Genomic DNA, 24704 nt, shown 5'->3' on the forward strand with positions numbered 1-24704 from the left:
CTGTGGTCCAGTCCACCTGAAATGACTTTCCAATACCATTTTCTCTGTCTTGGTACATTCTGACTTCTCTTTCATGTACCAATTACTCTATCACTTTTGCTGTGACTTCTTTTCTTATTGCTTTGCACCCCTATTCATCAATAATTCATCATTTCCTTCTCTCACTTTAAGGAACATTGTGTACATCTCTGTTATGGTACATGTCACCTGAGTCTCTATTATATATTGGTACTTCTGTTTTTTCCATTTGCCTGTGAGGCTTTTGAAGGTATTGTCTGGGCTTCAGTTAACTGTGCTTTTAACATAGGTCTCAATAAATATTGAATCTATGAAATAAATATAGCCTGGAAGAACTGAGTGGTATGTTTTGCATACAGTAAAAACTATAACGATAAGTATAATGGTATTTGGCATACATTGAGCTCTTACTGTGGTCTGACACTGCGCAATCAGCACTGAGCATGGGTAGCTTCTGTTAATCTTGAAACCCTGTGGTGATGCTATCACAATAGCTCCATTCTACAGGTTGGGGAAATGAACCCCAGAAAGAGTCATTGGTTTCCCCAGAGTTCTATAATGCTAATACCTGGTGCGGTCAGGATTTGAATGCCACTGGCTTGACTCTAGAATTTTAACTTTTAAGCACTGTCTTTTGTTGCCTCACTTCTTCTGCTATAGCCTTGCCTGAGATGCAGCTCAAACATATAATTGAGTGTTGATATTAGCTCAGGTTCCAGATTCTGTTGTTTTCCTCCTTCCTCTGTATGGTTTACATGTCTGTTTTTTCCCCCTTACTTCTATTTACATTTATTTTTTATCTATATTTTATCATGCTTTATTATAAGCGTCTTCTGTTTTTGATTTGTTTTGTTTTAAACTGTGTGGTTATAAGTGACAAATGACTAGTTAACTCTTTGCTTTCATTGTGTTAAATATGTATGGACTGACTCCTCTGTGCCAGGTACTGCTCTGGGCATTAAAGATACAAGGGCACACAAGACACACATGGTTCCTGACTCAAAGGCTCTTAACATTAGGATCAGTCTAGTTACCATCATTCACTGTTTACAAACTAATTTGTAAACATACTGGGGACATTTCTTAAAAAATTAGGGCAACCATGGGGCCAGCCCTGTGGCATAGTGGTTAAGTTTGCATGCTCCGCTTCAGTGGCCCTGGGTTTGCAGGTTCAGATCTTGGGCATGGACCTACACGCTGCTCATCAAGCCATGCTGTGGCAGCATCCCACATACAAAATAGAGGAAGATTGGCACAGATGTTATCTCAAGGCTAGTCTTCCTCACCAAAAAAAAAAAAAAAAAAAAATGAGGACAGCCAGAAAAATAAATGGATGAGCATTGACTATATTTCACATGTGTAAAAAAAAAAATCATGATGACAAAAAAAATGTATGTGTTTGTAAATTACTTATAAATGTCTTGCTCTTGGCTAAGATTGTTTCCAATTTTCACTCTTGCCAACAAGTACCCTTGTCCACACCTACAATTTTTCTTTAAGGTAAATTCTTCTAAGTGGAGTTACTGTGTTACTTTGATATAGTAATTTCATGACATTTGATATGTATTGCCAAATTATAGATAGAATATCTCTATCTTCACTAGATTGTTTTTGAATCAAAAAGAGGTCTACACTAAATTTTGTAGTAAACATCTCTGGTGGATAGGCTTTCATGTGATTATTTGTATTTTTGTATTTTATTGATAAATATATTTTCCCAAACTTTCTACAATGAATGCATAAAATGAAAGAGAAAAGAATGTTGGTTTTCTACAAAGTTTCTAAACTTTCTAAAATTTGAAAAAACAGAAAAGGATGTTTGTTTTTAAATTTAATGTTGAATCGGCTTTGATGAATAACCTAAGATGCTTCATATTTTTCTAGACAGTAGACTACCTCAATTTGATGCATCTTCTTTAAAGGACAAAATTTAAACTTTTTGATTTATTAAAACTCCCAATCTTGGTTTTCATTTTTTCTTTGCCAAAGTGGTTAATGGCACAAAATAAAAATGAGGGATTCAGAGATTCCTCACTTACCTTAGTTTAGTAATGTTAATTTTTCCAGAAAACCAGTATCATAAGTCTTGAATGAATTTCTTCACAATGATATGCTTTTTGGTTATTTAAATGAAATTTCAAAGAATAATATTTCGGTTCAGAAAAGTATCATATTTTTCTGACCAGTAAGACATAACCTTAAAAAAATTTATTTATTTTTTGAGTTAGGAGTGAGCCAAATTATGACTGCAGTGATTTCCTAAGAAAAAATGCTTAACTCCACATTATTTGGGGTCTCAACCACATCGAATTCAAGTCTTCCTGCCAGATTTTCTGGGGCTTCCAGCATCTGGCCCCAACCTCCTTCTCTACTTTCCTTCAAAGGCCCCCGCTGCTGGGCCGGCTCATCTCCCACACAGACCTTCCCAGCCCTTAGTACACGCCCCCCAGGGTCTGCCCTGCTGAGCAGCTGCCCTCTCCCTCCCCTAACTCCCCTCCCCTCCTGCCCCATCAGGCCCAATCTCTTCGAATTCTTCAGCCATGCAGTTTGACATTTGATTATTTTCTGATTTTTTGACAGCTCTTAAACTGGTATATATTTTTTCTTAGTCCCTGCTGGTGATAAGTACACTGCAAATATTCACTGAATATTCACAGTATGACTAATAAATTCTCCTCTGATTTGAAAATTTTAATAACCATATAAAGGTTCGAAAGTGCTTGATTTTTCTCTTAAGGAATAATTATATTCCTATAATAATAATTATATTATATATTACATATTCCTATATATATATAATATATTCCTATAGTAATAATTATAACCCTAAGGGATGCTAACCCAAAACGACTTTGGCTCTTCTTTAGTATGCCTGAAAGCAATGTTTCATCAGGAAGCGCTATGGCAAAAAGGATGTCAGAAGTGAATTTGAGTCCTGCTTCTTCCGTTAACTAGTTTTCTGATGTTAGAAATGGGGCCTGATTTCCTTTATCTGTAAGTGGATAGAATTCTTCTAGATTATTCCTAAGATTCCTTCTGCTGCTCTGAAATGCCATCTTATATATTCCAGAGAGTGTGCAGTGTCTTGTACAACTAGTGATGTTGATATCACCTGCTCTTTTGAGCATAATCAAAATAGAATTTTCATTTTTAAGTCTCAGTTTGCTTATAGATTAATATTTGTATCAGATATTGTAAAAATTGGCTATTTATAGACTTCAGTTACAAAACATTATGGTTCAGCTGGTTGCATCAAAAAGTCTGGTGATTTTCTCAAATTCTATGGGGAAAAAATAGTAAATATAATATATTTATCTCTTTTCCCCCTTAGCTTTAATAATCTTGAAAAAGTAAATTTTCTCATTTTTCCTCTGTAAAACCCACATCATTGAAGCAGGAAGCTTAGATGGATGTCAAGATTTCTTTTTAATTCAGACCCCAGCATTCTGTCTGGCTATGGTACAAGAGCTTAACCTCTTTGTGTGGCTCTGCTGAAGTATTTGTCACCTATGAAAGCCAATACAATCAGCAATGCCGGCATAGATAAAGAACTGCATAAGGTTATATTTTAGTGGCAAGGCTGTTTTGTGACCATGTTCTGCAGGCAGACTGGAGGTGACAGTATTATTTACTTTTGTTGCTTGGGGTCCAAAGAGAGAATAAATTGCTATTGATTTTGGAGACATTGCAGTGAAGGGTCTGAATGCCTTCAGAAGAGCTGGGTGGCAGGACAGCCGATGATAGTACAGACTGCATTTGAAAATGAAAATTCATGTTCTTGTTATTGTCATAAAGAATTTTTTTACTCTTAGAGCCAGTCACAAGAAGATGTGGCTGTGGGGCTGTTGCTATTATAAATGTTTTCTATCTCCCTGAAAGGACAGAATTCAGCACTTTTCACGCAGTCTGAAATTGATAAGAGTTTTACCTGTGCATTTGTATACATGTCATAACATGGATTTAAAAGTGATATTTGAGTCTGTTAGTATATTAACCACTTTACCAAAGACTCTTGAGGGTTTTGCAAATGTTTGGTAGCACAAAGGAAGGGATTTGGTTCCTGTCTTACTTTGTTTTAACTTTTAAATGGTAAATGTGCTTCTGAAGTGATGTGTTTGCTTTCTTTGGTGATTTCTTAATTTATCGTCCAGATGTAATATTTAAATGAACACTTTTTTAATTTGGAAAATAATGGAGACATTTTAAGTATATCCATGCCCAATACCCCATTCCCCACCCCTGTAACCCCTTACAAGATTATTCTTCCCTGGAATATTCCGATCCTATTTTATGGTGCCACCTGAGGGCCAAACACCAAAGGAATAGCTGCAAATAGCTCATCCCATTTACCTGTCAGTTATTATTCTTAAATCAATGGTGCACTCCTAATTTAATAGTCCAGGATGACTCATGTGTTCAAGTATCTGTTTTAGGAAGTGAGAATTATTGGCATTCAGAAATCCGTGGGTATACATAAAAGTGGAAACTAAGTATAAGGCTCGTGATAGTACAGACTGGCAAAGAGATTGACATGAGATTAATTTGCCTGAATTAGGAAGTGATTTTGTAAACAATGTAGAAACTTATGTAAGGTACAAAGAGTTAAATCTGAATTTGTCAATTCTAAAGTTTAGTTTACTATTCAGGTCTCTAAATAAACAGTCCTCTTTAAAACTTTCTGTTTTCTCCTGAGGAAGATTCATCCTGAGCTAACATCTGTGCCAGTCTTCCTCTATTTTGTATGTGGGTCACTGCCACAGCATGGCCAGTGACAAATGGTATAGATCATCACCTGGGAACTCCGGCTGCCAAAGTGCAGCATGCCAAACTTAATCACTAGGCCATGGGGCCAGCCCCTAAAACATAATATTTTTAAATGGAAGAATTTCTGACTCAAGAAGACACAACTTGTAATGTTTTTGACTATGTTGTGTCTGTGTGATCATTTTATGTTCCCTGATACTTTACTATTAATCTATTCAGATGTGAACACATGGAAAAACATGTCCACTTGAAAAAAGATGTCTACACATTTTTTAGTTTCACAAATAGAAATTTCCGTGTCTGGTAGTTTCATCATAAGCATCTTTGCCACAACCATTTTTGCCACAAGCACTTTCACTATGTAACTAATTGGCCATATGGCAATTTTGCCATAAAAGAAAGATAGAGTAACTAGTTGACAGTTTAGTTTCATTTTGGTGATAAAAGTTACTGCAAGTATGAAATAATAAGAGAATGTAAAGCCAGCTTGCACGCTGTACTAGAAAATGATAACATGCCAGTTTGGAAAGGCTCTGGGGAGCACTGTCACAATGCAGTACAAAGCTCAGTTACAAATCTGCATCCTAGTATTTGGAAACTGATGCTTCTCTTAGTGAAGGAAGAAATCTGAGTGAAAAAGAAAAAAAGAGTGATGCAGAATAAGGAGATGAATCAACAAGCAAAAAACAGGTATAATACTATGAATGAAAGACTTGGAAGACAAGTGTTTAGGTAAAATCCACAAAATAAAATCAGTTATTTACACAGTATTTGCATGAATCTACACACAGTTTACATGTATTCAAATACTTTTTGTATTTTTATTTTTTGCAATAAATTCTTTTTAGTTTTGTTATTGATTTTCTTTTTCTTTTTTGTTATTTTATCTGTTTTATGGCAAAATTGCCTACTGCCAATTAGTTATGCAGCAGAAATGTTTGCAGTAAAAATGTGTACAGCAAAGATGTTTACAGTGAAACTACCTAGAATTGAAATTTCAGGCTTCTAAGACAATGATAAGGTGCCCTTTCCTGTGGAAGGGATGGTATAGCAGGAAGAAAGCATAGATTTCAAAGATTTACAGACTTGAGTTCAAAACTCAGTTCTTCCAGTTACTCATAATTTAGGCAAATTGTTTAACCTCTCTAGGCCTCAGTTTATCAGGTTCTGAAATGCTGATAATTGTATCTATCTCAAAATGAAAATGAAATCATCATTGTAGGTCAAAGAGCATTGTTACCATCATCGTCATCATCAAGCAACCCTCCTGGAATGAGGTAATTGCTGAGAAAGCACGTGGTGTTGAAGATGGAGGAAAATGCAGCTCGAAGGATCTGTCATGTATTTACTCTAAGTTTCCCAGAACCTATTATATATTTTTCATTTTACAGACTTGAGTCACTCTTAGCAAATGGATTTAAATGATGGCCATCAGTATTTTTCTGCAAGTTGACAAATTTTGGCAGGGTTTAAGGAGCTTAAATAAACATTGATAATCAGCATAACCTTTGGGTTGGTTATTTCCAACTTTCTACCTCAGATCACAATAACTAGTGCCTGCCATGTGCTAGACCCAGTCCTCGAGGCCACAGGATGCTGCAGCTGCAGCCTGGACGCGTACTTTCCATCACACCATTTGTCTCAGCCCTTGAGCTCTGCGGCAACTTGTTGGGTAATGACCGCTGCCATGGCTGTTTGCTGATTTGTTGATCTGACTGTGGATGTTCAGGACAGACCATGTTTCTGCTCCATCCACATGCATCTAGGGTTCCCTCCTCCTGCATGCCCTGCAACATGGCTGGCCCCTCTCTCCTCTGCTGCCTCATCTGCCACGCCGGTGGCCATTCCCTTCTGCTCACAGCCCAGGTCCTCTTTTAGGGCTTCCCTGCTGCTGCTGGCCTGTATCACTCCTGCAACTTCAAGTCCTGTGTCGGTGGGGTTCTGTTTCTACCGATGTAGTGATGAGAACAAATAAAGTGGGTGTTTGGGTATTACCAGATGTGATAATATGCTTTTCGGATCTAAATCTTTCTTCTTGTCTTTTTCAATTCATGCCCCGTTTTATAAAAGGTTTTATATTTTGTTACTGTTATGAACTTTTTATTTTCTAAGTATAGCTTTCTATTGAAATGTTGGCTAGATATTCTGTCTTACTGAGGCTATATCCTCTTCCTTCCTTCTACCCCTAACAGCAGTTGAAAATCATTACTCTACTTCTTCAAAGAATATATATATGTATTTGTCGTTGTTTTAATCATCATCATCATCAGCTTAAACTGTGGAAAAGGTATGACATTTCCCTTAAAGGAAAAATGCAGTTTTTTCCTTCTCTAGACTAAGATTTATCCATTTGAAAATAAATATTTTTGCAGTAATAAGAGCTAACAAATAGTGAGTATTTACTATGTGCCAGATTCAGTTCCAAGTGCTTTTTATGCTTTATCTAATTTTTTTCTTCACAGCAACCCTAAGAGATAAGTACTAATGATAGTCTCACTTTATAGATGAAGAATCAGAGGCATTACACAATTAAGTAATTTGCCTATTCTTACACAGCTGTAAGTGGTGAACTGAGTCCATCGATATTCAAGTTCCAATACCCATTTTTCTTTTCTTTTTAAAGATCATTTTAAATACATTTGAATGCGGGAGTTTTTAAAGCAAATACAAAGAAATAATGATAGATTGTGATTTTCTCAAGTTAAGTATACATAGTGGTTAACCTTGCGTTTTCATTTCTTGTTTTGTGTCTTTTGATATTTAGGGCATTTTATTTTTATTTTTTAATTTTTTTTATATTAGGGCAAAAGCTGTTTATTTGGTATATTATAATATTCCTTACGAAAGCATGACTACATATTTTTACCTTTTTTTCTGATGTATTTTTTGAATTTTTATGTTTTATTGCAGTAACATTGGATTGTAGCATTATATAACTTCAGATGTACATCATAATATATTTCAAATTCTGTGTAGATGACATCATGTTCACCACCCAAAAACTAATTATAGTCCATCACCACACGTGTGCCTAATCCCCCCCTTTGCCCTCCCCACTTCCCCATTGCCCTATGGTAGCCACCAATCCAGTCTCTGTTGCTGTGTGTTTGTTTGATGTTGTTTTTGTCTTCTACGTATGAGTGAGATCATATGGTATTTGACTTTCTCCCTCTGACTTATTTCACTTAGCATAATACCCTCAAGGTCCATCCATGTTGTCACAAATGGCTGGATTTCATCATTTCTTATGGCAGAGTAGTCTTCCATTGTGTTTATATACCACATCTTCTTTATCCATTCGTCCCTTGATGGGCACCTAGGTTGCTTCCAAGTCTTGGCTATCGTGAATAATGCTGCGATGAACATAGGGGTGCATGTATCTTTATGCATTTTCAAGTTCTTTGGATAAATACCCAGCAGTGGAATAGCTGGATTGTATGGTAGATCTATTCAATACTCATGTTTTTAATCACTACCTGTGTATGCTGTATTTCTCTGTTAGGTACTGAATATTATTTTAATAAATGATATTACAATTGAGAGTCTTACCAGCAGTCCACACCAATTTTAAACCGTCTAACAAAGCCTGTCTCATAGTTGGCAGCTTATTTTGTTGGTAAGTAGTTTTAAGGCAGTTAGTTTAATTAATGTAATTGGTAGTACTTATTTGTTGAAAGAAAGGAGAATGAGACTAAAAGAGCAAAAGAGAGAGAAAGAATGCAAAAAGATCTATGTTTGTAATAGATAATGTTAAAAATAATTTTTAAAAATAGGACACCTATTCACTTACCATATGTAAGTCCACATGTAACTTCTTGAAGATCCTGTAATTTTATCTGTAAAATGAAATAATAGTAACTCACAAGGCATTTTATATGGCCTAAATTTGAGACACTTTCAAAGTGATATAAAAAATTAAGCTTTTTTCATTTTTATCACAATTCATCTATCTTAACATGCATTTATTAAATGTATTTTAAAACCTAATTAGAAGATTTTAAAGAGCGGCTAGGTTTTACATACTATACATATGAATTATGTACTTTGTAATTTACCCATTTTAAACTTTAAAAAATTCTTGGCTGGCTTTACATGTGATCTAGCAAGAAAGGAAAACTTATTTTTAATACTAAACTGAGAAAAACAAAATGTTCAGGTAAATCTGTCACGCAGAGGAATATAATCTGTGCCAGTAAAGAGAATTGTTAAATTATCCACAGTTTAAGATTAGCCAGCTCTATTAATTAGCCTGGATAATTGAAGCTTGACAGTTCTTAGTAGTATTATCATGAGTGTCTTTCAGATTTTAGTTTCCTTTATTGTCCTTGATTAATTTGTAAGTAATGAGATGGAGTTTAGCAGTAACCTGATGTGTTCAATCTTCTTATTAATATAGGTTGAAATCCATAATCCTAAGTACTTTGTAACCTCATTTTAATATTTCATCTGTATTCCACCTGTAAATTCAATGTTTGTTTATAATGGAAACAAGAATTCGTTGCATTTCGTTGTCCTGAAACTCTGTTATGTTATGTAAGTGCTGACCTGTTAAATTTTAATATGCAGGTTATAGGTGCCAATAGCACTATATTCCCAGTACAATATATTCATAGTACTGGGAAACCTCTTTGTATTAATTATTTCCCTGATGTACTGTAATTTTTTAACATAATTACCAACTTAGCCTGAAAATGAGTTTCCTATTTTTAAACCTTGACATAATTTTGAAGTTGAAGTTTGTACAGAGTTTTAATGGGAAAGTAGTTAATCTCAAATTTATTTGTGACATGAAAACATTATAGAATGGCACTCCATGTGACCAGCCTTAATTCAAAGACTGAATTTGCTTATGTTCTTATTTCCTCTGCTTTCCTTGGTTTCCAGAACATTTCACTTTACTAAGACTAATCTCTTAAGTGCTGTGTGGAAATATGAAATTTGGGTTCTTTGATTCGCAGAGGGAATGGCAAGAGCATTTGCATATACACCAATGCCATTTTTTAAAAATTATGTCATAGTTCACATCTGATTTCCCAGGAAGTAAAGCTTTTTGCAGATTTCATTATTTTCCCAGGAATCAGTGGAAAATCCAGGGCATTTATTCACAGGTATTAGTGTTTATATGCTATTATAATGGTCCTCAGACTTTCAAAACCTGCCTCATTCTAATCACAGTATGAAAAAGCATGTATGAAAAACCTACGTCCCCCTTTTTCCCTAGAGATACCTTAGAACTGAATTAGAAATCCTGGAATAGGGCCGGCCCGGTGGTGCAGTGGTTAAGTTCACACATTCTGCTTCTCAGTGGCCCGGGGTTCACCGGTTTGGATCCCGGGTGCCGACGTGGCACCGCTTGGCAAAAGCCATGCTGTGGTAGGTGTCCCACGTATAAAGTAGAGGAAGATGGGCATGGATCTTAGCTCAGGGCCAGTCTTCCTCAGCAAAAAGAGGAGGATTGGCAGTAGTTAGCTCACGGCTAATCTTCCTCAAAAAAAAAAAAAAGGGCATATCGGAATAAACTGAGAATGATTGAAATTCTAGTAGGTCTTCACCATTGCAGCAAATAAGTGAATTCCACTACATCCTTCCCATTGGAAGTCTGGGCTTTTCTTCTTAGACTCGTGTAACTTTGAGCTGGGTGGGCGCTTCAGACAACAGCGATGGTTTGTTTTGAAGTTCCATCTTCTCCTTTTGTAAGTGAGGAAACTTAATCCCCAACTTTTCTTGTTTCTTTCCTCCCCTCATCTTCTCTTTTCCTGGGGGTCACACTTCTCTTCCATCTGGAGGATCTATTCTAGTCGTGGCACTTTTTTTTGTTTTAAACCTGTATAAAAGAACATTTAGAACAATTTTTAAATGCTCTTATTTTTGTGATTATTTCCTCTGGACGTGCAGCAGTTTTCAGATGGCATTGACTAAAGAGAGTCACAGTGGCTGTAGGGCTGCAGGTGCCACACTCAGAGGGAAATCTCCAGATTCTTCTGGTCAGTTCCTTCCTGGGTGGGGTGAACTCTCCCCTCTGTGTGCTCCTCCTCACACAAGGTGATCAGGCTCCCGCCTCCTTGTTCAGGGAAGAATGTGAGTCTCCGCGCCTTGGGCAAGGAATTTAACCTGCTCTGCCACACTTGCCTCTTCTGTGAAATGGGGTGATACTAGTGCCTGCCTCATAGGATTATTTTGAGTATTGAAAGAGTTAATACATAGGTGAATGTTTTGTGTGATCCTGACATGTAAAAGGCCTTTTACTAAGTATTAGCTAATAAGAAATGGAGGACTGTTGGCTTGCGGGTTGCTCACAGGCGATGAGTTGTAGGAATGGAGGTGCGTTCAGGACCAGCTGGACGCTGGGTTGCTCTGCTCTTGGTTCTCCCAATGCAAGGTGCTTCGCCCTGCTTTCATTTCAAGGCCTCTAGTCCCTTCACTCCGTCCTCTTCAGCCTAAGTCACCCTCCTACCTTGCTTCCCCCAGCCTCAGCCTTTGGAACAGAAAACCTCTGCAAGCGTGTGTCTGATCTTTCCTGCCTCTCATTTACCTGTTTCTCTGAGCCTTTGTTTCTGCTTTGTAAAGAAGTGTAAGGAGCTAGAGAACATTTCAAATACATGGATATGCATAGATTATTACTTCAGCCATAACCTTGCGGTAGTTAACAAGCCAACAAACTGAGTTTGCTGAATATAGACTTCTAGGGCACAGGAAACTTCAGATGTGAGAGGGCAGAGCTTAGATCCCACTGATTGTTGTAAAGAATTCACGGTTTTCAGGGTTCTCCACCCTGCCTGGATCACGCCACTGCTTGGTCTCCCAACCAACCCACACCGACCTTAATGCCTGTGGGAACTCTATTTCTCTGCACCCTTTAGATTTCTCCAATATTACTTAGTCCTCTTTATTCTTCAGCTTCTGCCCTATTTTATTCTCTGCTCGTGTATTTAGGCATTAGAATTTTCACCAAAGTGTCATAGAAACTTGTTCTTTGAGTTCCTGACTCAGCTTAAGAAACTGAGATCAATGCAGGCCAATGCTCCCTAGCTGCTCTGCTTTCTTAGTTGAATGTTGCTCAGCACCCAGAATTCTTAGAGTCAAAAATTTCGTCTCTTCTTCAGTTTGAAAGTCAAACACTGTAGAACCAACCCAAGAACACTCGTGCAAATGAATACAGTGGAAAGGTTAGATAGGCATTTATAAATAAATTGGCGAGTCCACAGTTCAGGGCTGACCATCTTAAGATCAGTAAACAGAGCGTCTGGATTATAGTCGTTCATCCCGTTCATCTACGTGATGAACTTTGTTGAGTGTCTACTATGTAATGGATCTCAGGAGGTCCTCTTGATACCAGGATAACTAAGAGCTCCACCTTCCAGGAGCCTCCCATTCTTGTGGGAAAGACAGAGACGTAAATAAATAAGTAGAGTATAAAATGAACGCTATCTTAGAGGTCCCTGTAAAGAGCTGGAGAGGCATAGAGGAGGAAGCAGTTATCCAAGAAAGTCAGGGAAGACTGCACAAGAAAACAGGGTTGGAGTTTGATTTTGAAGGATCAGTTCATATTTTCCGGGTGGAAAGGAGAGAACATGTGGAGGGAACTACATACAATGACACAGTGTATGGGTGAAACAGAGAAATCTGTAGCGAGTGGAAGTAGAGACCACGGCAGAGTGAGGCAAGAAACGAGCCTCTTACATATGCCTTAGCAAGGAGTTAGACTTAATCATTGAGAAACAATGAGCTCATTGTGGTTTAAACAAGGAATAAAATACTTAGGCTTATTTCTAAGTAAATGGCAAAGGAGGATGGATTGTGTTCAAAAGCTTAAAAAATGAGAGTGACTTCCATAGAATAAAATACTTATAGTATAGATTCGAAATCATTTTGGAATTTTTATTTACTTTTGAGAGAAGCAATTTTGTGTTGTGGGAGAAATCTGTGTTCTTTGGACATTCTCATAGTGAGAGCAGGAAAAAAAAATGAATGAGATGGCTAGAATAGGAGGATTATCATAAAGTACATTGTATTTTTTATGCTATGTATAAATTTCACAGGATTTCTTAAGATTGTTTTTGATGTATTATAATGATATAACAAATTACTTTTGTTTAGGTGAAAATGTTTTCTTTGCAGATAAAATGCACAGTGTCCTAGTAGAGGTGGTGTATTTGGGTGTGTCATCACTTTCATCTGATAAACCTTTTATGGTCCTATTATTTTATGAAAGTATATTACTTTTCATTTTCCATGATGAAAATAGAATAATGTAATTTTTTATGAAATGTACCTATGGGAAATGTAAGTTAGCAGAGAGAAAGTCTGGTTTCATCTATTATGTTGCTGGTGTAGCACTTCAGAGACAGAGTAATTTTCTTTTTGGCATCCAGTGGGTTAATGATTCATGGTACAAAAGCTCATTTTTATGTTAAAGTAAAATTACTTTGAAAAATATGCTTTAATTGAAATCCTATTTAAGGGTAAAATTATATTATTGATTATGATCAAAATGCCCCAGACAGTGATGAATTCATCAATTCCTGTTTCAGTGGTGTTATAAATCTTTTAGTAGGAGCTGGAGAACGTGAACAAGATGAATATTTTCAAATTATAGTGGCACATTACTTATTACGTGTAACTTTCTTAATCTGTATACTGTGCAGGAATGGAAATGGCTTTTAAGAAGCAATGTAGAAAAGTAGCTTACGATGTTATCTATGTCACAAATCAAACTGGAATGAAACTTGTTCCAATATAAACTTTAACAATATTAAGCTAGAGGTTGACTGAACAATGTGTCTGAGTTAAAGGAAGAATGGCATAAGGTGTGTAATTATTAAGCATAGCCAGAAAGGAATTTTATTTACAACTAGAGAATAGCAGCCCCTTGAATTCGCATAACTAGGGGAGATATTATAACATTTAACCTTCCTGATATATTATAAAGATGTCAAACATTGTAAATGATTAACCTATATAAAGTTATACTTTTAAAGTCACTGTCACCTATGTAAATTAAAGAGTTTTCAAGGCTTTTACAGCTAAAGTCTTTCCGAATATTGGAGAGAGAGATCTTTATCTCTGTCTATCTATCTATCTATCTATCTATCATCTACCTATCTACCTACCTACCTATGCATCTTTCCATCTACCTATTTGCATAGAATACACTATTTCTTATGTTTACCATCAAGTAAGTGGTAAAACCTGGATTTGTTTTGAATGTCACAGAAGTTCTTAAGTGCACTGACCCGTTTGAAAATCCCTCTTAAAGATACTTGAAATGCAGTTTGTCTTGAGTTATACTTGCAATCCCAGTAACTAATATGATATTGGTGTCTTCAGAACCTAATTATCAATCAGTTCTGAGAATGGGATGTGTTCAATCTTAAGGTTATTTCTTGTATTATAGCTTTACATAGATAGCTATAAGTGTGGAATGTTCAGTTTGTCTTATTTTGAAAAATATTATTTCATTATCATCTGGCTCTTCACAAGCATTTTTTTAAGTATATCTTTGTATAAAGAGCTAGACCCTACAGAGAGAAAGTTGAATAGGTACAGGCCCTGCCCACTAAAGACTTATCATTTAAGACCAATAGAATATGTTGTATGAAATGAGTAAGAATGAGTAAGTGTGAAACCAACGTGCAATGTAGTAATTTTAAGTGCATCTTTTGGGATTTAGGATTTAGGAATGTTCTACCATGCAAGGGTTTGATTTTAACACCAGAGTTGGCAATATGTTGCATTCCTTAGTATAAATTAATTCAAAATCTCAGAATCATTCTCATGATATTTTACATTATTATTTTTTCACGAATTCTAAAATACTGCAAAGTACATCATCTCTTTCCTATAATCATGCGAAGCAGGAAACACAAATATCATTTCAGATATTAAGTTGCAGAAATTGAAATCTTCAGATATGTTACCCAATAATTTGGTGTTTGTGTTGGGCCCAGAGCTCTCATGTCCTTAATTACCTTCCAATACCAGACCGTGCTGAAATGGCAGTAGAGAACTGGGAGGAGATTGTTAGGTCTGCAGACAATATCAAGTCTCCACTCTGGTGTGTGTTTCTTTGCAATAGATATATTGCGGGTGTTTTCCTTCAGCCACTTGAATTTACTGAGTTTAATTTGTTTAATTATAGTGGCGAATATGGCAAAAACAAGGCTTTGAAAACATATAACCCAAATAACCTGAATACTTTCCTATCTTAACTGTCTAAAATAACCTATGAAATTTGCTTGTGGATATAGTTATGACATCACCATTATGGAGATCATTAAGCAGAATAATGTTACTAATTATAAGCTAATAGTTTGCTGAGCACATTTACTGAGTCAGAGGAACCCCTCTGATAGCATTTCCAATTCTCTGTGGTCTCATCACTTTGCTTCATAGTTGGGTGCCTATGGCAGCATGTGCATTGGAGTCCACTGTAATGATTAACTTGCCAGATATTGGTGACTTTAATGAGTTTTTCCAGATCCTTACAGAATATTTTCTTTTAAAAAATTTGCTTCATTCATATGGGCTAACGATGGAGCTTCTGATTTCAGGCCAGGTGGTCAGCTATCAGGTAATCACACATATGACAAGGTCCATTTCAAATCAGACTTCACTGGGACGTGTATTCAAGCACTAATTTCTATCATCTAACTGGCATCTTTATATTTTTGTATAATCTAGAAGTCAAAAATATGAAGCTCTAGGACTTTAGTGAAAAAAAAAATCACATTCAAAAGTCCTAACTTCATACTGTTTTTATTGCTTAATATTGACATTAAGCAAAAATACCACTGATTATCTCTCCATCCCAGGAGCCCATGTTATTATTTGCACCCTAGGACAATTTTCAAGCATAGCCATATGCATATGCCTCAATATACATGGGCATAAATATATTGTGGTTTCCTGTTATAAAACTCTGTATTTGGGTGTTATGTCTCCTCCAAAGAAATATGAGATGTGAACAACCCTGACAAAAATATTGCCCCATCCTTATGTTAATGCAAAATTATGACTAAGAATTAAAGTTTTTGAGAGAAAATTCAAAGTTTAGAGCTCCCATAGTAAGCATGATTCTTGTAGACTGCATAAACAGTATGTATTAGGCGTATGTTTTATTGCATATCTGTTACTAAGATGCTGCATATATGCTTCTAATAGGCTGAGTTAGAGTTGCTGTGGGAACCATAACTTTGAACTTTTTCATTTACATATTTAAATTCTCAACTGTAACATGGTAGTAACATAATATTTTCAGTGAATGTATTATTTGATTTCAATAGTTTGATAGGTATGAAAGATTTTTTAAGAGGAGAAAAAGTAAATAAAGTGGAATTTCTTGAAATAGCCATCTTAGAAAAGGGAGAGAATATGGGCATTTAGCATAGATTAAGAAAACAGTAATAAAACTTGCCTTACCATTCTTTGTGCACTAGGAAATCTATCTTTGAAGGTCTTATCCTGGAGACCCTGGAATACACCATGTCTTCAGTGTCTGTAGAATCGTAAACGTTGCAAGGACTTTTCGATAACACGTAGCCCAAACCCTTCACTATGTATCCAAAAACCAAGGTCCAGGTGGACTGAATGTTTCATTCTAGGTCCCTTAATGGGTTCATGGCCAAACTGGAACTCTAAATGGTATTTTATGGCCTCGCATTCAGTATTTGCATTGTTTGTACTGCCCCTAGTTTAGGAAGAGATAATTATTAAGTGTATTTTATGGGGCTTTGATGATAACTGTTACATACAATAGATACATATTTTATGAAATACACATTACAAATTTGTGGCTTATCCACTTTATTGCTGACTTGAAGTGACTTATGTGGTTAGCGTTTGTATAAATATACTGAAGAACTCCCAGAACAGTTCGGACAACTGTATTTAAATTCCTCTTTGAACTTAATCTTTACCACTGACCAATAAGTAAATAAATAAATAAATAGCCTTATATTGTCCAATATTGTGGTGCATGTGGAAATTTCTTTAAATGTATTATTTTAATTGTTTGCAAAACTAGAAAACAACATGTTCAGAAATAAAATGGGAATGTGCTTTAGCATTCAGTTTTGTTATTTGATGAAGTGGTACATGAAAGTCAGTTGAATTTTTATACTGTAACCCTCAAATACTAACAACATAGGCATCAGGTGGACTGTCATTTAGAATGAGAGAGAGGAGACACTTGAGATCCAAAGTTGTCATGTGGTCCTCGTTCATGATTCATGAGCAGTGTGTTTTGTCTCTTTGGTTCCTGGTTAGGTAGCCTCCGTGCTGCTTGTAGCCATCCTCCCCAGTAGACTGGCTCCTGGGTGGCTGTCCTTTCTGCTCTCCCCAACATTTCTTGGAGAATTGTACACAAATCAGAGAAAGAGAGAGAGAGCATCAAAGTGTTGATTGAGTTATTAAGTCTTTTAAAGTTTATATGTTACTTTTTTATAGGACGAAAGCATCTGTGTAATAAAATAATAATGTCAAAAGATCAAATCACTTAGGGGCTGGCCCCGTGGCCCAGTGGTTAAGTTCACATGCTCTGCTGCAGGCAGCCCAGTGTTTCATTGGTTAGAATCCTGGGCGCGGACATGGCACTGCTCATCAAACCACGCTGAGGCAGCATCCCACATGCCACAACTAGAAGGACCCACAACTAAGAATATGCAACTATGTACCGGGGAGCTTTGGGCAGAAAAAGGAAAAAATAAATAAATAAATAAATAAAATCTTAAGAAAAAAAAGATCAAATCACTTATTAGGTATGACACATTTATTACTAATTAACCTGCAGACAAGAAGAGTTGTTGGTGTTAAATGCTTGTACTACTGGAAAGCTCCCCCTCCTCAAATGCTCAAGGGTTAGAACTTGCTCAGATCAGTTGTTATAAGTGTACATTTTAGTTAAGATTGGGATAAACTGCGTAAGCCGAGTATCAGTATTAGATAGGAATAGAAGCCAAAAGAGATTCTTTGTGTGACTTGCCCTCTCCGGCAAGAGAGCTTCCTCTTTGGGTTGAGGAATACACCAAGAACGTGGCAGTATTGCAGCTGTGCTCTGGACTGTGTTCCCTAGAGGGCCACCAGAAGGCACCTGGGATATGAAGACCCCCAGCGATGTAGGGCCTAGAGGGCAGAGGTTGAGGGTACTACTAGAGGTACCCTACTAGAGGGTAGAGTCCTTTGCAACCTTACAGGTGTTGATGCAGATCTACATTTTTCTTGACATGGAAAGATATGATACTGACAAATTAAAACCCAGGTTAAAAATAGTATGTGGATTATCGAATTTTTAGGATATATGTTTGTTTAGGAAAGTCACTGAAGGATACTGATCAAAATGTTAAGAGTAGTTATCTCTATTTAATGATATTTCAGTCCTAATTTCTTTGCTTATCTATATTTTCCTTTCCAACAACAAATTTATACTATTGATGTAATTTTTAAAATGGAAAAATTATGTTTAGAAGTGCATAATCATTTCAGTGTCCTGGATTTCCCTAGTCCCAGTCTGTCAACAAGGATAAAATAATGATTGTGCTTCACTTTGCTTGTAAAGTGAGGAGTTTGAGCTTGATAATCTCTTCCTTTTTCAGTGTGTAGTGCTCTATTATGTCACCTGTACATTGAGTGGGCATTTGAGACGTGTACACAGACCCTCAAAGGGATACTAATTCCTGCAATGGGGCATGAAGGAACACTTTCCAAGTAGATTAATCAGAGTTCTCTTTGCAGTGTAAACATTTGCTACTTTAAAAGACTCTGTGTCTTGTTTATAAGGGTCAACATATACAAAATACTTATGGGGCAAAGGTCTCAGATGGAGAATATGAGTGTGAAAGTCAATAAAATTACAGTACTTAAATAAACATCATGTTAATGACAAGCAATTGTGAATCCAATGAAAGCCTAAAAAAATTAGTTCAAATGGAATAGCAATTAATAGCAACTAGGCAATGGATGCATTTTAAGAGATTGGCTTCTTTTTTTTGTCTTAGTAATCTTCGCACCTATCTAAAAAACATTTCTGTACCCATACTCACATAAGATTAGTGAGTTACGCAAATATTACAGACTCACACAAACATGGATGCTAGCTCTTGGTTATCCTAAAGGGGAGAACAGAATTATCCTCATAGAAGAAAATTGTATTATGTGGAATTTTGGTATCCACAGTTCTAAAACTTTTGGATAGCATCATGCTACTACAGTAGATGAAACATTGTGTATTCTTTGCCCTGAAAACTTTTAAAAGAACTCTTTTCTTGTTTTAGCTTCCTGTGTCTTTCTAAAATTTAATAATTGTTGGAATAATTAAATGGATAGAATGAAAAGACTGATTGGGAATTGATATAAATTTACTCAACTTAGATTTTAAGTTGTTAGTATAGATTTGGAGATTTTGATCATACCCACTTGTGATTATTACTTCAGCTAAATTTGTAATTTGTTTGCAATAGTGAACAAATATGCACAGTATCAAAAGAACAGAATACCATGTCCACCAAACAAACTTGTGTTGAATTAGAAACCAAATCTACTATAATACTGGCTTTGTCAAGGATATGATAATTGACTATGGATAATTGCATCAGTTCATTCATTCTTTCACTCATTCATTCATTCATCTAGCTTTCAAATAGAATTTATTGAGCATCTACTATTGCTAGGCACTTTAGTAGGTGTTGTAGATACAAAATGAACAAGCACACCAGAAATACAGCCCCTGTCTTCTACCAGCAGTAAAATTAAACCCGTGGCAAGTGTACACGGTGTCACAAGAATCTATAAAGAAGGGTGGTGAGGGAAGGAGTCCTGAGGGAGTGACAGTGTAGCAGAGCTCAGAAGGGAAAGAAGGTGTTTAACAAAGTGAACAGGAGAGGAAAGAGCCTGTCCAAGGCTTTGTGATGGGAGGGTACCTGGAAGGTGAGTGCCTGGGACTGAAAGAAGGGACTGTGGCTGGAATGCCTAGGGGGAGAGGGAGAGAGCATGGCCTGAGGCTGGAACATATCTGAAAGGGCCAGATAATGGCCCTTTGGGATAACTGAGAGCTAGCATCCATGTTTTTCTTATGTGAGTATGGGTACAGATACATTTTTTAGACGGATGTGAAAATTACTAAGACAAAAGGTCCTGTTAGAGATAAAGGCCTGTGTTAGAGATGAAGAGGAATGTAAGCTGTGCAGGGTTGAGTTGGGTTGGTGGTGGCCATAAGATCTGATGTACTCTTCAAGCAAATGCTCTGGCTGCAGGGAGAAGAGTTACAGGGGATAGGTAAGGATGATAGGAGGCAATTGCAAATTTGCATTGAAGTGCTGGTGGTGAAGATGGAGTTAGGGGATAGGCTTGATATTTAGAAGGCAGTTCAACAGGAGTGATGACTGAATATGGAGGGCACGTGAAAGAGAGTTTCAAGGATGACACTCATCTTTTTAGCTTAAATAATGGGGTATATGATGAGGCCATTAACTGGGATCCCGATTTCTGGGGAAAGACCAGGTCACAGATCTTAAATGGCAGGTAACTTCCATCTTGTCTGTCAACTCTATTCAATTGCGTGGCTGCCTTGGGCCTTAGATTGAGATCAATCTTTTGGCTTATAGTAGAATCTTTCATGATCAACTATTTAACTTAAAAGTATTGAGAGTGGATTGTGACTCTCCATATCCTGAATTAGTTCTTGCTCTTAAATTAACTGACATATGTAGCTGAAAAATTGCCCATAGGGTGAATGTTTGTCTAACAGCTATTGCTAGCAAATACTATGTGCTGGCTTCTGTTCTAAGTGCACAATCTACTTTATGCCATTTAACCTTGAATGTAGATTAACATTTAGAATGATATAGGTTTATTGAATCATATCCTGTTCAAGAAAAATTATATAACCTGAGCCTCATAGGCCTTTTAATAGTGGGATTTTCATCTGTAAGGTAAATTCCTGGTATATATGGACCCTAAGGAGAACATTGTGTCATGTTACTAATATCCTAAATTACTATTAATGAATAATTAAAAGTCAGTTTACATTTCACTTAGCATAGTTATCTCTCATTTGTGGGTGTATGTGTGTTTGTAATTATTGGTTTGCAGCTCATATTCTGTGTAAATGGATTGTAGCAGGAGCTTAGAGGAGGAAATGCCATATGGGATTACAGTTTAATGATGACCCAAGTCTGCCTCTCATTTTCTGTATATCTATCTCACAGCACCAAAGACCTTCCAAGTAATTGAATCTTTCCTTTCTATGGTTGAGTTCCAAAGGGGCTTTTTGTCCTTCCTTTTTTTTTCTACTCTAACCATGAAATTAAAATAATTCTCCCAATGCTATAACTGACTAAAATTTATTTAGGAGCAAATTACATGTGAACATTCATAAAGGCTAAGGAGAAAATATGTTTTGCTTTACTTGCTAATTAGTATTAATTTGTATATACTCTCTTTTTGTACAGACTCTAAAAAAGTAAACGAGGTAGGACTATTTCAAAAGACTACACAATTATGCTAGGCTGCTAGGTAAAGCTTCTGGAAGCAAAAATCCCAGCTATTTACTTTTTTAAATGGTGGAATGCAATCATTAACCAACAAACTACGGAAGTAATTCTTAAATATCCCTGCATTAATCCAACTTTGTCTTTTTAAAACAGAATTCATGGCAGAGAGCACCCAGTTTTATTCAATAAAAATGTGATCAAATATTTAAGGCCTAACAACTATGTTGTAGATAAGATTGCCAAAATCATTTGCATATTGTATTAATAAATTTTGTATCTTTTTATTATTTGTGGAACATTTTCTGTGGAAATTAACATAAAACCAACTTTCAAATTTACTCCACTTGATAGAAGATCAATAGCATTTTCTAATTATTTAAATTTACAGTAGTATAACCATACACTCAGAATTGGTTAGAAAATCGTATTGGGGTTTAATTATTAAAAGACCAGAGCATTCTTTTTTGTAATGGAAATCTGAGTTTCTGTTTATTAAGAAAATATTAAAAATCGATTTTCTCATTGATGAATCAAAAGATTTAGAAAGAAATTTGGAAGGGTAAGTATCAATTAGAAGATGCTGCTGGATGATCTTTTATCTTCATAAGAAAAGATAAGTTAACCCTGGTCTTACACAGTAGACACGAACTATTATTACTGAATACCAGTTAAATATGTGTGGAACAATTCATGGTTACGAGCTTGGGCTCTACAGGCATGCCGACTCAGGTTCAAATCCTGCTGTTCTGACTTACCAGCTTCTTGGCAGAAATTACTCTCTGTCTTACAGTTTTCCTTTGTAGTAAAATGGGGGCGCTGGCACCATGTATCTCAGAATGGGTTCTCCTTTGGTTTCCTATGTGAAACGCTTAGCACAGTGCCTGCCCTCCTACGTGCCCAACCTCAGTGTTACACATCAGATTCTTTTCTGGGCCTTGTAGTTCTGAGCAAATTAATTATTTTCTATGTTGTATTTCTTAATCTAGAACTTGATAACTGTTAAAGGATGGTTCCAAATGTGGCTTTACGCAATTGGCCTAACGAGGAGCTATGATGATAACAGAAGTATTTCACTGTAAATATGGAAGCTCTTCTTCTAGGCATGATCTTACCACTACTTTAAATAAGTCACTTAGCTTTCTACACTCCTATTTCTTTATTTCTAAAATGAGTATAATAAGCTCTTTCTTTCCTATACCTCGGGGATATTTTTTGGATCAAATGATACAGAATATCTTGGAAAGTTTAAACGTCTGTGTAGATTTTCGTTCAACAAAGCACCTACTTTATGCTGAGCTCCTAAGTCCTTCTCTGCCTTCGAAAAGAGTGCAGATAAGTAGGTACTTGTTGAAGAATAAGGGAAAGTTTGTGTTTCTGCCATTTTCTGTACCAGTGATTATTCATTAAGATTATCTTATGAACATTGAGGTAAAAAACGACCAGGCTCAACAATGAGGAGGAATAGACTGTAACTCTTAATCTGTCTTAAATCCCAAGGTAGAATATATAAATATTATATTCAGCTAATTAGTATAATGTTGCTTTATAGTTTAGAAGATATTTTCATAAATATTTCCTCATTTAATTCTCACAGTAGGCCTGTGAAGTAGATATTATTACGATTTCTCTTTTCTGGATGGGAAAAGTCAGGCGTAGAACAGATAAGTGATTTTACAAACAATATAAAGTGAGTGAAAGTAATTGAGGCTCAAACCCCAGTCTTTTGAAGACAAATTCCATCACCTAACATTCCAAATACAGAAAACTTATGAAAATAAGTATTTACTCATTTCATTGACTAGAAAAGCAAAACTGACTCCAGAGAAATTTTGTAGGACTTCTTATGAGAAGACTCTTTGCAGACTCCTATTAAATCATGAGTTGACTTTTAAAAGAATATTATGAAAAATTTATAAAATATTTCAAAGACTAGCAGTAATATATATATGAACTCCCATGTATTCAAGCACTCTGAATTAATAAATGTAAATGTTTCTACATAGTTGTTCTAGAAAGTGCTTTAAAGAAATTAAACTTTATAGGTACAATTAATTGAAGCTACTTTGGACCCCTCTCCAGTCCCATTCTGGTGAACAGTTTGCTGTGCCCTTCCAGGATCCATAAAAAATGTATAAATGCAATTATCAATTTTTAAAATCTTTTAAACTCATGGGTTCGAATTATCTAGAGCAAGAGTCTCAAAGCCTTCTCTTAGTTTATGACAATTGTTAATAAAATACCTTCAAGTTGTTGATCGACAGGAATTTTTGTTGTTGATTTTGAATTACCACATACAGTTTCTAAAGGAAAAGATGGCAACAGCAATACAGTTCTGATACATTATGGGTCTCTGAAGGGTTATTTTATTGTCTTGATTTGAAAAAGATGCTCAGGATAGTGATGAAAAAGCAAAACTTTTAGTCATTTAGAATTTTTAAAATAGATTTTATTAGCAAATTACATCTTAATTATTCTAACAGAAGCGTGATGTGTGTAGAAATCAAAGATGATAGTAATCTAACATATTTATTTTTCACTTCATGTTATGTTTCATTGCTTTCTTTTGGTCTTTTGACTTTAGGTATATTTAAACTATTTAAATTTGAAATGAGTTCTCTTTAGAGAATTATCTTTAAAACTATTATCTTTAAAACCTAAGGAAATAATTGAACAAACTTAAAGGAATCTGTACAAAATCATTGAGGCATTGATTACAATATTGAGAAATTAGAAGCAATTACATGGGTCAGTTGAAAAAACAGGTTACAAAATTGTCTCCTTAGGATCCAATTTTGTAAAAGCAAAATACATATACCACACATGCCCAAATATGAGGTGACCCTAAATATAAGGCAGTTCTCAGCCAATGGTGATTTTGCCCCCAGGGGACATCGATAGTGTCTGGAGACAACTTTGATTGTCACAACTGAGGAGATGCTCCTGGCATCCAGTGGGCAGAAGTCAGGAAGGTTGCTAGGCATCCTACAATGCACAGGGCAGCCCCCCACAACAAAGAATTATCAGCCCCAAAATGTCAATAGTGTCAAGGTCAAGAAATCCTGATATTAGATAGTCTTTAAACATCTGAATAAAAATATTATAAAAAAAGTTTGTGGCCTAAGTTATGCATATGAAATTTTAAGGATCAAGATAAAATAGTCGACTATCTAACTATGGTAATTTATTAGTTAAAATCACAATTATTAAAATAAGATATTAATTTACAAATATTTTTCCATTACCTTGAAACAGTTTTATTCAGACCCTTCACATACGTCAGCATAGGCACTGCCTTAAGTTGCTTCACTTAGAGCGCTTTTTAAATCCATTTACTTAACACTAAGATACTTGTTCTTTTTCTTCTCTTCATAGGTATATATTCATGGTTTTGTCAGTGTAAATACTTATGGTATAGCTTTTTTAAAGTGATCTTTAAAA

General features: G+C 35.8%; 1 protein-coding gene across 8 annotated transcripts in view; it reads left to right on the plus strand.

Moving 5' to 3' along the window:
- PRKN (parkin RBR E3 ubiquitin protein ligase) overlaps positions 1-24704 on the plus strand; it is a 1214117-nt gene that overhangs the window by 49373 nt on the left and 1140040 nt on the right. The gene's annotated exons all lie outside the window — the stretch shown is intronic.

Source organism: Equus przewalskii, chromosome 32 (assembly GCF_037783145.1).
Source record: "Equus przewalskii isolate Varuska chromosome 32, EquPr2, whole genome shotgun sequence".
Classification (NCBI taxonomy): Eukaryota; Metazoa; Chordata; class Mammalia; order Perissodactyla; family Equidae; genus Equus; species Equus przewalskii.